This window comes from Macaca fascicularis, chromosome 14 (assembly GCF_037993035.2).
Source record: "Macaca fascicularis isolate 582-1 chromosome 14, T2T-MFA8v1.1".
Taxonomy (NCBI): Eukaryota; Metazoa; Chordata; class Mammalia; order Primates; family Cercopithecidae; genus Macaca; species Macaca fascicularis.
The window spans coordinates 2,983,794-2,996,498 of record NC_088388.1 but is presented as its reverse complement, the minus strand read 5'-3'; positions in this window follow the sequence as shown (position 1 = coordinate 2,996,498).

Here is a 12,705-nt window from a genome sequence, read left to right as displayed (position 1 = left end):
TTTTTCAAGAATATAATATATTGTTGGTTTTTCATGGGTTTTTTTGTTTGTTTGAGAGGGAGTCTGACTCTGTGGCCCAGGCTGGAGTGCAGCGGTGCGATCTCGGCTCAGGGCAGCCTCTGCCTCCTGGGTTCAAGCAATTCTTCTGCCTCAGCCTCCTGAGTAGCTGGGATTACAGGCGCGCGCCACCATGCCCAGCTAATTTTGTCTCTTTAGTCGAGACAGGGTTTCACCACGTTGGCCAGGCTGGTCTTGAACTCCTGACCTCAGGTGATCCACCCACCTCGGCCTCCCCAAATGCTGGGATTACAGGCGTAAGCCACCAGGCTGGTCAATATATTGTTGTTAATGGTAGTCACCATGTTATACATGGAAGTTACTCCTCCTGTCTAACAGAAATTTTGGAACCTTTGACCAACATTTCCCCAGCCATCTCCTCACCACCTCTCCAGCTCCTGGTAACCACCATTTTACTCTTCTCTTCTGTGGGTTCAACTTTTTTAGACTTTGCATGTGAGTGAGATCATGCAGCATTTGACCTTTGGGCTAGCTCATTTCACCTAACGTAATGTCCTCCAGATTTATTTATGTTGTTACAAATGACAGGATTTCCTTCTTTTTTCTTGCTGCATAGTATTTCATTGTATATACATAGCACATTTTCTTTATCCATTTATCTGTCTATGGACACAGGTTGATTCTCTATCTTGGCTATTGTGACTAGTGCTTCAATCAACCAGGAAGTGCAGATATTTCTTTGATATACTGACTTCACTTGTTTGGAGCATCTACCTAGCAATGGGATTGCTGGATTATATAGTAGTACTATTTAAAATTTTTTTTTAGGAACCTCTGTACTGTTTTCCATAATGGCTGCAATAATTTGCACTCCCACCAAGAATGAGCAAGGGTTCCCTTTTATCCACAGCCTCACCAACAGTTGTTATCTTTGGTCTTTTTGATAATACCCATTCTGATAGGTGCGAGGTGGTATCGCACTGTGGTACTAATTTGCATTTCCCTGATGATCAAGATATTGAGCATTTTTTCATATACCTGTTAGCGACTTGCATATCTTCTTTTGAGATATGTTTATTTAGTCCTTTGCCTATTTTTTTAATTAGGCTGATTTCTTGCTATTGAGTTGCTATATATTCTGGATATAAACCGCTTATCAGTTGTACAGTTTGCAAATATTTTCTCCCATTCTGCAGACTGTCTGTTCACTAGGTTGACTGTTGCATTTGCTATGCAGAAGCTTTTTGGCTTGATGTAATCACATTTGTCTATTTCTGCTTTTGTTGACTTATTTTTAATTTTTCAAGGAACTGGTTTCCACAACAGTGACATCACTTTGCATCCCCAGGAGCAGTACACAAGGGTTCTAATTTCTTCATTAACACTCTCTTTTCTGTTGTTTTGCTTTGTTTTGTTTTTTGATAATAGTCCTCCTACTGGATCTGGAATGGTATATCATTGTGGGTTTGATTTGCATTTTCCTAACGATTAGTAATGTTGAGCATGTTTTCTTTTCTTTTCTTTTCTTTTTTTCTCTCTCTTTTTTAATGGACACAGGGTCTCTCCATGTTGCCCAAGCTGGTCTTGAACTACTGGGCTCGAGTGATCCTCCAGTCTCAGCCTCCTAAAGTGCTGGGATTACAGGCATGATCCATCGCGTTCAGCCAAGCATCTTTTCGTCTGCTTTTTAGCCATTCCTTTTTTTTTTTTTTTTTTGAGACGGAGTCTCGCTCTGTAGCCCAGGCTGGAGTGCCGTGGCCGGATCTCAGCTCACTGCAAGCTCCGCCTCCCAGGTTCACACCATTCTCCCGCCTCAGCCTCCCGAGTAGCTGGGACTACAGGCGCCCGCCACTTCGCCCGGCTAGTTTTTTGTATTTTTTAGTGGAGACGGGGTTTCACCGTGTTAGCCAGGATGGTCTCGATCCTCCTGACCTTGTGATCCACCCGTCTCGGCCTCCCAAAGTGCTGGGATTACAGGCTTGAGCCACCGCGCCCGGCCAGCCATTCCTATATCTTCTTTGAAGAAATGTCTGTTCAAGTCCTTTGACCTTTTTTTTTTTAGACAGGGTCCCACTCGATTGCCCAGACTGGGGTGCAGTGGCATGATCACAGCTTACTGCAGCCTCAATCTCTAGCTCAAGCAATCCTCCCTCAGCCTCCCAAGTAGCTGGGACCACAGGTGCACGTCACAACACTCAGCTGATTATTTTTTATTTTGTGTAGAAACAGGGTCTCCCTATGTTCCCCAGGCTGGTCTTGAACTCCTGGGTTCAAGTGATCCTCCTGCCTCGGCCTCCCAAAGTGCTGAGATTACATGTATTAGCCACCGCACCTGGCTGGTGTTAGTTCTTCTTTAAATGTTTGGTAGACTTGGCCGGGCGCAGGGGCTCACGTCTGTAATCCCAGCACTTTGGGAGGCCGAGGCGGGCGGATCACCTGAGGTTGAGTTCAAGACCAGCTTGGCCAACATGGAGAAACCCCCATTTCTACTAAAAATATAAAAATTAGCCAGGCGTGGTTGCACATGCCTGTAGTCCCAGTTACTTGGGAAGCTGAGGCATGAGAATCACTTGAACCTGGGAGGTGGAGGTTGCAGTGAGCCAAGATGGTAGCAGTGAGCCGAGATGGCAGCATTGCACTCCAGACTGGGGGACAGAGCAAGACTCTGTCACACACAAAAAAAAAAGAAAAAAAAAAAAAAAAAAACTTAGGAGAAAGCCAAATACCCATTGATCAAACATTTGGAAAGAGGAACGGAACTATCCAGCAAATGGCCATTGATCCAGCATTTGGATAGAGGAATCAGCCAGGACAGTTTTGGCGCTCAGCAGTTGCTGGGAAGATGTGGCTGTAGGATTTTTATTGGCATAAAAAATTGTTCCCAGCCAGGCACGGTGGCTCATGCCTGTAATCCCAGCACTTTGGGAGGCTGAGGCGGTCAGATCACCTGAGGTCAGGAGTTCAAGACCAGCCTGAACAATATGGAAAGACCCCATCTCCACTAAAAATACAAAAAAATATTAGCTGGGCATCGTGGCATATGCCTGTAACCCCAGCTACTCGGGAGGCTGAGGCAGGAGAATCGCTTGAACCCGGGAGGTGGAGGTTGCGGCGAACCAAGATCGTGCCATTGCACTCCAGCCTGGGCAACAAGACTGAAACTCTGTCACCAAAAAAAGAAAAAAAAAATTGTTTCCAATGTATTTTCAGAATGGGACAAAGTAACAAGAATTACACTTACATTCTGATCCAAATTTCAAAGCAACGTTTTTTTTTGTTTGTTTTGAGGCTGAGTTTGTATTTTTAGTAGAGACGGGGTTTCGCCATGTTGACCAGGCTGGTCTAGAATTCCTGACCTCAGGTGATCCACCCGCCTCAGCCTCCCAAAGGGCTGGGCTTACAGGCGTGAGCTACCGCGCCCAGCCTGATGACAGTTTATACTTTGTAGGGCATGACTCCCCAGACTCCTTAGATAAGAATTTGGGCAAGATTTAAAAAATTAGACTTTAGGCCTCAGTCCTAACAGTTCATGTGCATAGGCACCTGGTAGACAGTGAGGTGGTCTATAAAGAGCGAGTTTGCCTCCTCTTTGGAAGCTCTGTTTTTATTTATTTTCTGGTTATGTGCTGCCATGCAACTGATGCCAACAGAATGAGGCCAGTAATAAAATGCTACTGGCCTCATCCTGTTTGCATCAGTTTACAGTCACCCTACAAAAGTAGGTGGATTACTTTCTGTCCTCCTCCCTTCTCTACCAGGAGAGCAGACAAGGAGGATTCAGAAATCTCTAGCTCCTCCTTCTCAGAAATCCTGGATGGCCACAGTATCTTCTAGGCTTGAGGAGAGAGCTTTGGTCAAGGAGACCCTGCTTACCCACTCCAGTGCCCCTCCGCCCCGCCCCCGCCAGCTCTGCTTTCAGGCGGGGTGATCACCTCCAGAACCCAGTTTCTTCTGTAAAAGTCCCACCCGGCAGGCACGGCTGGTGTGAGTTGAGATACACAATGATGGACCTGGCACTGTTCCCACTGCCCAAGACCCGCACCTGGCACCCCATTGAGGCTGTGCCCAGAGGTCATGGTCTCCTGCTGCCATGGGAGAGGCCTCCGATTCAGTCTGGCTGCTAGAGAAGCAGCTTCCACAAACAGCTTAGGCAGGAAGGCGGTCACCAGAGAGCCGCTGGGCAGTGGGCCGGGCTGACGGGGGTGCAGTCGTGGTGATTCCCAGGGATGGCAAAGCTCAAGTTCACAGCCCGGGTTAGGTGTGGATGGCATGCCTGCAGAGCCCTGCTACCCACACACCAGGCCCTAAAGGCTGCACCCCCCCCACAGCCAGATGTGGGCTCTGTCACCAATGCCAACATCACCACTGGTGGCACAGGCAGCCAGCTACAGAGAGACCCTTGCCAATGGCAAGTCTAAGGCCGGGCACCCACCAGGGACCCACTTGTCTGGCTTCACCCATTACTTTCTCGGTTTTAGCACTGAAAGTGCAGTGTCCTGGGCAAGCCAGGATGGCTGGTACCTTCACTCCCTGAGGCTGCTGGAACAAAAGACCATAAATACATGGCTTAAAACCTCAGGAATCTATTCTCTCCTAACTCTGAAGGCTCAAGGGGAGAATCCTTCCTGACTCTGGCTTCAGTGGCCTTCTGTGGCTTGGGCTGCATCACTCAGTCTCTACCTCCATCTTCACATGACCTTCTCCGTTCTGTGTCCAATCTTCCTGTGTCACTCTTCTTATAAGGACACCTTGTCACTGCATTTAGGGCCTACCCTAAATCCAGAATGCTGTCATCTCAAGATCTCCCCACTACCTTTGTTTTCTCGAGACAGGGTCAGGCTCTGTGGCCCAGGCTGGAGTGCAGTGGCACAATCTCAGGTCACTGCAACCTCCCCACCTCCCAAGCTCAAGGGATCCTCCCACCTCAGTCTCCTGAGTAGTTGGGGCTACAGGCATGCACCACCATGGCTGCCTAATTTTTGTAATTTTTTTTTTTTTTTTTTTGAGATGGAGTTTCACTCTTGTTGCCCAGGCTGGAGTGCAGTGGCACAATCTCGACTCACTGCAATCTGCACCTCCCAGGTTCAAGCAATTCTCCTGCCTCAGCCTCCCAAGTAGCTGGGACTACAGGTGCCCGCTACCACGCCTGGCTAATTTTTGTATGTTTAGTAGAGATGGGGTTTCACCATGTTGGCCAGGCTGGTCTTGAACTCCTGACTTCAGGTGATCCACCCACCTCGGCCCCCTAAAGTGCTGGAATTACAGGTGTGAGCCACCGTGCCCAGCACTTTTTGTAATTTTTGTAGAGATGGGCTCTCACCCTATTGCCCAGGATGGTCTCAAACTCCAGGGCTCAAGCCATCCTCCTGCATCGGCCTCCTAAAGTGCTGGAATTATAGGAGTGAGCCACTGCACCCTGCCTTTTTTCAAGGGTCATTATTCTTCAAAGTTACATCGTCATAATGAATGATGGATGTTTCCAAAAGCAGCAAGTAGAGAATATGACTACTACATGACTGACTCCTCGGTAAACTCAAATCAAGAAAGTGTAAAAGAAGGATCGCCGGCCAGGCACGGTGGCTCACACCTGTAATCCCAGCACTATGGAAGGCCGATGCGGGAGTGGATCACCTGAGGTCAGGAGTTTGAGACCAGCCTGACCAACATGGTGAAACCCCGTCTCTACTAAAAATACAAAGATTAGCTGGGTGTGGTGGTGGGCATCTGTAATCCCAGTTACTCAGGAGGCTGAGGCAGGAGAATCACTTGAACCCAGGAGGCAGAGGTTGCAGTGAACCAAGATCGTGCCATTGCACTCCAGCCTGGGCGATAACATCAAAATTCCATCTTAAAGAAAAATAAACAAAGAAGGATTGTTCACACCCAGGGACCTGTTGCACAGACTTCTGTCCTTTCAACTTGTAAGTGCTCCTAGAGAGGCTCAGACTTTCCACCCCTCCTGCATCGCTGAGTTTTTTTGAGTCAAACTTTCCACAGGATGGATATTTTTCTCCCTTGATAATAGTGCCTTTCCTGTTTTAGTCCTTTTAAACAATGGGTATTGTATCAACATCTGTTTTTGTGTGTGTGAAATTCCTGGCCTTCATGTGTTTTTACTTCAAGTGCATTCATGCACAACAGCTCCTGAGAAGTGTGCTCAGCTCTCCGGGCTGCTTGCTTCTGAATGTGTACTTGCTGGATTACCGCTTTCAAGGTAGAACCGGAGGAACTTATTGAATCACAGTGGAAAACACAACTACTTAGCCTAATTAAGGAGAGAGGGGTACTGTCTACTTCCATGGTAACTGGACATGGGAAAAGGGCCAATATCTGTCATCTCTTTAGGGACCTGTTTTGCATGCCCACCCCTGTCCCCATCTTATTGTTTGTTTGTTTGTTTGTTTTGAAATGGAGTCTCACTCTGTCACCCAGGCTGGAGTGCAATGGTGCGATCTCACCTCACTGCAACCTCTGCCCATTGGGTTCAAGTGATTCTCGTGCCTCAGCCTCCGAAGTAGCTGGTATTACAGGTGCCTGCCACTGTGCCCGGCTAATTTTTGTACTTTTAGTAGAGACGGGGTTTCACCATCTTGTCCAGACTGGTCTTGAACTCCTGACCTCGTGATCCACCTGCTTGGCCTCCCAAAGTGCTGGGATTACAGGCGTGAGCCACTGCAGCCCAGCCTTATTTATTTATTTATTTATTTGAATGTACAAAAAATAAATAAATAAACAAAACAAAACAAAACAAAACTAAGGTTGTAGAATTATAAAATTGCTTCAGCCTCAGAACCTTAAGTAGGATGCCCTCGAATTGACTTATGTTAGTCCTTAGGGAGTCAACATGTGTGCTGCTGCTTACTTAAATACAGTTTAGTTGGAGCCCGAGATGCAATGTCTTCCCCAGGCTTCTTAGACGCCTTCCTCTTCCCGAATCCTAGAAGAGGTGGGCACCTGAGTGGGGAATCTCAGGTGACTTAATTGAGTTTGCCAGGGCCTACTCTATTGAAGAACTGGGTTTTCATTCTTGAGAAGAAACTCATGGAAGGGCGTGTTTCCTATCAAGGTTCACATACTAATTTTGTTGTTGTTGTTTAGTGCTCTGTTGCCCAGACTGGAGTGCAGTGGCAGGATCTTGGCTCACTGCAACCTCTACCTCCCGGTTCAAGCAACTTTCCTGCCTCAGCCTCCCTAGTAGCTGGGATTACAGGCACACGCCACCACGCCTGGCTAATTTGTGTGTGTGTATGTGTGTGTGTGTGTGTGGTTTTTTGTTTTTTTTTTTTTTTTGAGATGGAGTCTTGCTCTGTTGCCCAGGCTGGAGTGCAGTGGCCGGATCTCAGCTCACTGCAAGCTCCGCCTCCCGGGTTCACGCCATTCTCCTGCCTCAGCCTCCCAAGTAGCTGGGACTACAGGCGCCCGCCACCTCGCCCGGCTAGTTTTTTGTATTTTTTAGTAGAGACGGGGTTTCACCGTGTTAGTTAGCCAGGATGGTCTCGATCTCCTGACCTCGTGATCCACCCGTCTCGGCCTCCCAAAGTGCTGGGATTACAGGCTTGAGCCACTGCGCCCGGCCGTGTGTGTGTTTTTAGTAGAGATGAGGTATCACTATGTTGGCCAGGCTGGTCTCCAACTCCTGACCTCAGGTGATCCACCCGCCTCATCCTCCCATAGTGCTGGGATGACAGGCGAGATCCACTGCGCCCAGCCAACATACTAATTTTTTTGTTGTTGAATTTCCTTGGTGCTACTTATGCCAAGCAATTATGAAGAATTTTCGCTTTTCTTACGGAATATTTCATGAAGGCAACAAAGTTAGAACAGGCAAGTCCAGAGTGGGAAAGCTTTATCTACCTCATTTATTTTTTATTTTTTGCAGCCATAGAATTTTCTATTCTAAGACTGCTGAAGTAGTCCCAGGTCCTATCTAAAACCTAAGAGTTGGCCAGGCATGGTGGCTAACACCTGTAATATCAGCCCTTTGGGAGGGTGAGGAAGGCAGATCACCTGAGGTCAGGAGTTCCAGACCAGCCTGGCCAACATAGCAACACCCCATCTCTACTAAAAATATAAAAATTAGGGCTGAGTGCGGTGACTCACACCTGTAATCTCAGCACTTTGGGAGGCTGAAGCAGGCGGATCAACTAAGGTCGAGTGTTCGAGACCAGCCTGACCAACATGGAGAAACCTCGACTCTACTAAAAATACAAAATTGGCCAGGCTTGGTGGCAGGCGCCTGCAGTCCCAGCTACTGGGGAGACTGAGGCAGGAGAATTGCCTGAACCTGGGAGATGGAGGTTGCAGTGAGCCGAGATCGCACCTTTGCACTCCAGCCTGGGCAACAAGAGCAAAACTCCATCTCAAAATAAATAAAATAAAATAAATAAAAATTAGCCAGGTGTGGTGGCACACTCCTGTAATCCCAGCTACTTGGGAGTCTCAGGCAGAAGAATTGCTTGAACCCAGGAGGCGGAGGTTGCAGTGAACTGAGATCAGGCCACTACACTCCAGCCTGGGCAACAGAGCGAGACTCCATCTTAAAAAAATAAATAAATAAAACCTAAGACTTGATGTATTGGTGGGAAGAGCTGAACGTTCAACATGGTTTTGTGAAGGCTTTTTTTTTGTAATCTCCTTTTGTAGGTGTAATAGTGAACAAGTGAAACATTGCTGTCACGGTTTAACAAGGAGAAAGAGCCCAGGTATGATGGCTCACGCCTGTAATTCCAATACTTTGGGAGGCCGAGGCCTGTGGATTGCTTGAGTCCAGGAGTTTGAGACCAGCCTGGGCAATATGGCAAAACCGCCATCTCTCCCAAAAAGACAAAAATTAGCCCAGTGTGGTGGCATGCACCTGTAATCCCAACTACTCAAGAGGCTGAGGTGGGAGGATCACTGGATCCTGGGAGATCAAGGCTGCAGTGAGCTGTGATCATGCTACTGCACTCAAGCCTAGGTGACAGAGTCAGACCCTGTTAAAAAAAAAAAAAAAAAAAAAAAGCACAACAATAAAGAAAACAAATTACCAATATCATTTTTCACAGAATGAGTAAAACTATTCTAAAATTCGTATGTAATCAAAAAAGAGCCCAAATTGCCAAAGTAATCCTAAGCAAAAAGAACAAAGCCAGAGGCATCACATTACCTGACTTCAAACTATACTCTAAGGCTACAGTAACCAAAACATCATGGTACTGGTACAAAAATAGACACATAGACCAACAAACAGAAATAAAGCCACACACCTATAGCCATCTGATCTTGACAAAGTCAACAAAAATAAGCAATGGGAAAAAGACTCCCTAGTCAATAAATGCTACTGGGATAGCTGGCTAGTCATATGCAGAAGAATGAAACTGGACCCTTGTCTTTCACCATATACAAAAATTAACTCAAGATGGATTAAAGAGTTAAATGGAAGACCTCAAACTATAAGAATCCTAGAAGAAAACCTAGGAAACACCATTTTGGACATTAGCCTTGGGAAGGAATTTATGACTAAGTCCTCAAAAGCAATTGCAACAAAAACAAAAATTGACAAGTGGGACCTATTTAGACTAAAGAACTTCTGCACAGAAAAAGAAACTAGCAGCAGAGTATATAGAAAATCTACAGAATGGGAAAAAGTATTTGCAAACTATCTGTCTGACAAAGGTCTAATATCCAGACTCCATAAGGAACTTAAACAATTCAACAAGCAACAAACAAATAATCCCACTAAAAAGTGGTCCAAAGGCTGGGTGTGGTGGTTCACACCTCTAATCCTAGCACTTTGAGAGGCCAAGGTGGGTGGATCACGAGGTCAAGAGATTGAGACCATCCTGGCCAACATGGTGAAACCCCATCTCTACTGAAAATATAAAATTAGCCAGGCATGGTGGTATGTGTCTGCAGTCCCAGCTACTCAGGAGGCCGAGGCAGGAGAATTGCTTGAACCTCGGAGGTGGAGGTTGCAGTGAGCTGAGATCATGCCACTGCACTCCAGCCTGGTGACACAGCAAGACTCCAGCTCAAAAAAAAAAAAAAAAAAAAAAAAATACATGAACAAACATTTCTCAAAAGAAGACACACAAACAGCCAACAAACATGAAAAAATGCTCAACATCTGATAGGATCTGGCTGTGTCCCCACCCAAATATCATCTTGAATTGTACTCTCATAATTCCCACATGTTGTGAGAGGGACCCAGTGGGAGATAATTTCAATCATGGGGGTGTTTTCCCCCATACTGTTCTTGTGGTAGGAATAAGTCTCACAAGATCTGATGGTTTTATCAGGCGTTTCTGCTTTTCCATCTCTCGTCACTTTCTCTTGCCGCCGCCACGTAAGAAGTGCCTTTTGGGAGGTTGTAGTGAGTGGAGATCGAGCCACTGCACTCCAGCCTGGGCAACAAGAGTGAAACTCCATCTCAAAAAAAAAAGTGCCTTTTGTTTCCCGCCATGTTTCTGAGACTTCCCCAGCCATGTGGAACTGTAAGTTCAATTAAACCTCCTTTCCTTCCCAGTCTTGGGTATGTCTTTATCAGCAGCATGGAAACAGACTGATACAGAAATCGGTACCAGTAGGGTGAGGCATTGCTAAAAAGATACCTGAAAATGTGGAAGTGGCTTTGGAACTGGGTAACAGGCAGAGATTGAAACAGTTTGGAGGGCTCAGAAGGAGACAGGAAAATGTGGGAAAGTTTGGAACCTCCTAGAGACTTGTTGAATGGCTTTGACCAAAAGCCTGATAGCGATATGGGACAATAAGGTCCTCTGAGGTGGTCTCAGAGGGAGATGAGGAACTTGTTGGGAACTGGAGCAAAGGTGATTCTTGTTATATTTTAGCAAAGAGACTGGCAGCATTTTGCCCCTGTCCTAGAGATTTGTGGAAGTTTGAATTTGAGAGAGATGATTGAGGGTATCTGGCAGAAGAAATTTCTAAGCAGCAAAACATTGAAGAGGTGACTTGGGTACTGTTAAAGGCATTCAGTTTTATAAGGGAAGCAGAGCGTAAAAGTTTGGAAAATTTGCAGTCTGACAATGTGATAGAAAAGAAAAACCCATTTTCTGAGGAGAAATTCAAGCCAGCTGCAGAAATTTGCATGAGTAACGAGGAGAGCTGAATATTAATCCCCAAGACAATGAGGTAAATGTCTCCAGGGCATGTCAGAGGTCTTCACAGGCCTGGAGGCCTGGGAGAAAATGGTTTTGTGGGCTGGGCCCAGGGTCCTGCAATGTGTGCAGCCTAGGGACTTGGTGCTCTTCGTCCCAGCTGCTCCAGCCATGGCTAAAAGGGGCACTTCTTACATGGTGGCAGCAAGAGAAAATAAGGAAGATGCAAAAGCGGAAACCCCTGATAAAACCATCAGATCTCGTGAGACTGATTCACTACCACAAGAACCGTATGGGGGAAAACACCCCCATGATTCAAATTATCTCCCACCAGGTCTCCCCCACAACACGTGGGAATTATAAGAGTACAATTCAAGATGAGATCTGGGTGGGGACACGGCCAAACCATATCATTCCACTCCTGACCCCTCCAAATCTCAAGTCCTCACATTTCAAAATCAATCATGCCTTTCCTACAGTCTCCCAAAGTCTTAGCTTATTTCAGCATTAACCCAAAAGGCCACAGTCCAAAGTCTCATCTGAGACAAGGCAAGTCCCTTCTGCCTGTGAGCCTGTAAAATCAAAAGCAAGCTAGTTACTTCCCAGAAACAACGGGGGTACAGGCATTGGGTAAATACAGCTGTTTCAAATGGGAGAAACTGGTCAAAACAAAGGGGTTACAGGGTCCATGCAGGTCCAAAATCCAGAGGGGGAGTGGAATTTTAAAGCTCCAAAATGATCTCTTTTGACTCCAGGTCACATAGATGCAAAAGGTAGGTTCGCATGGTCTTGGGCAGCTCTGGCCCTGTGGCTTTTCAGGGTACAACCTCCCTCCTGGCTGCTTTCACAGGCTGGTGTTGAGTGTTTCCACTCACTGCAGCCTTGACTGCTGGGCTCAAGCGATCCTCCTGCCTCAGGCTCCCAAGCAGATGTCCACGACAGAGAAAGGGCTGTGAACAGCTGTGAGTTCCACAGCAGCACACTGCACAGCTGTGAGAGAGGACTGGGGGTCCCTGCACACCACGAGGGGTCCCACAGAGGTGAGGGCATGCCACAGGACGGTATGCACAGCATGACCCCCTTGATGTCAGCTCACGGGCATGTGCTGTTCGACACGTCTGCTCCAGGGCTGTTCAAGAGGGTGGTGTAATTATAGACAGAAGACGAAGGCTGACGTGGGATGTGAGCTGTGCATGGTCAAGTTCTTGGTATCAAGCCAGGAGAGACTGGTGCTACTTGAGCCAGGGAGGTCCTCGGGGGAGCTGGGGGCTTCCGGGCTGGGCACTGACAAAGCCCATCCACTCCGTGTTCTGCCAGATGTTCAGCAATGGGTTGACAAGTTTTTCAAATATAAGTAGATTTCTTGGTTATGAATTAAAAGCATTTTCATTCCTTCACAGAAGTCATGGTCCCAGTTAATAGAAATTCATTTCATGTCTCCTCTTTTTGCTTTCAGAAGAGGCAAATGAGCCCGGCAGCCCTGGAAGGACCGTGCTGGTGTTTGGGCACATCCTCCTGGAAATGCCTGACGGTGTCTCAGAGCCCCGGCACAGAGCTGGGCGTTTAGGCCTTCACATGGGCAAAGCAAAGTCCC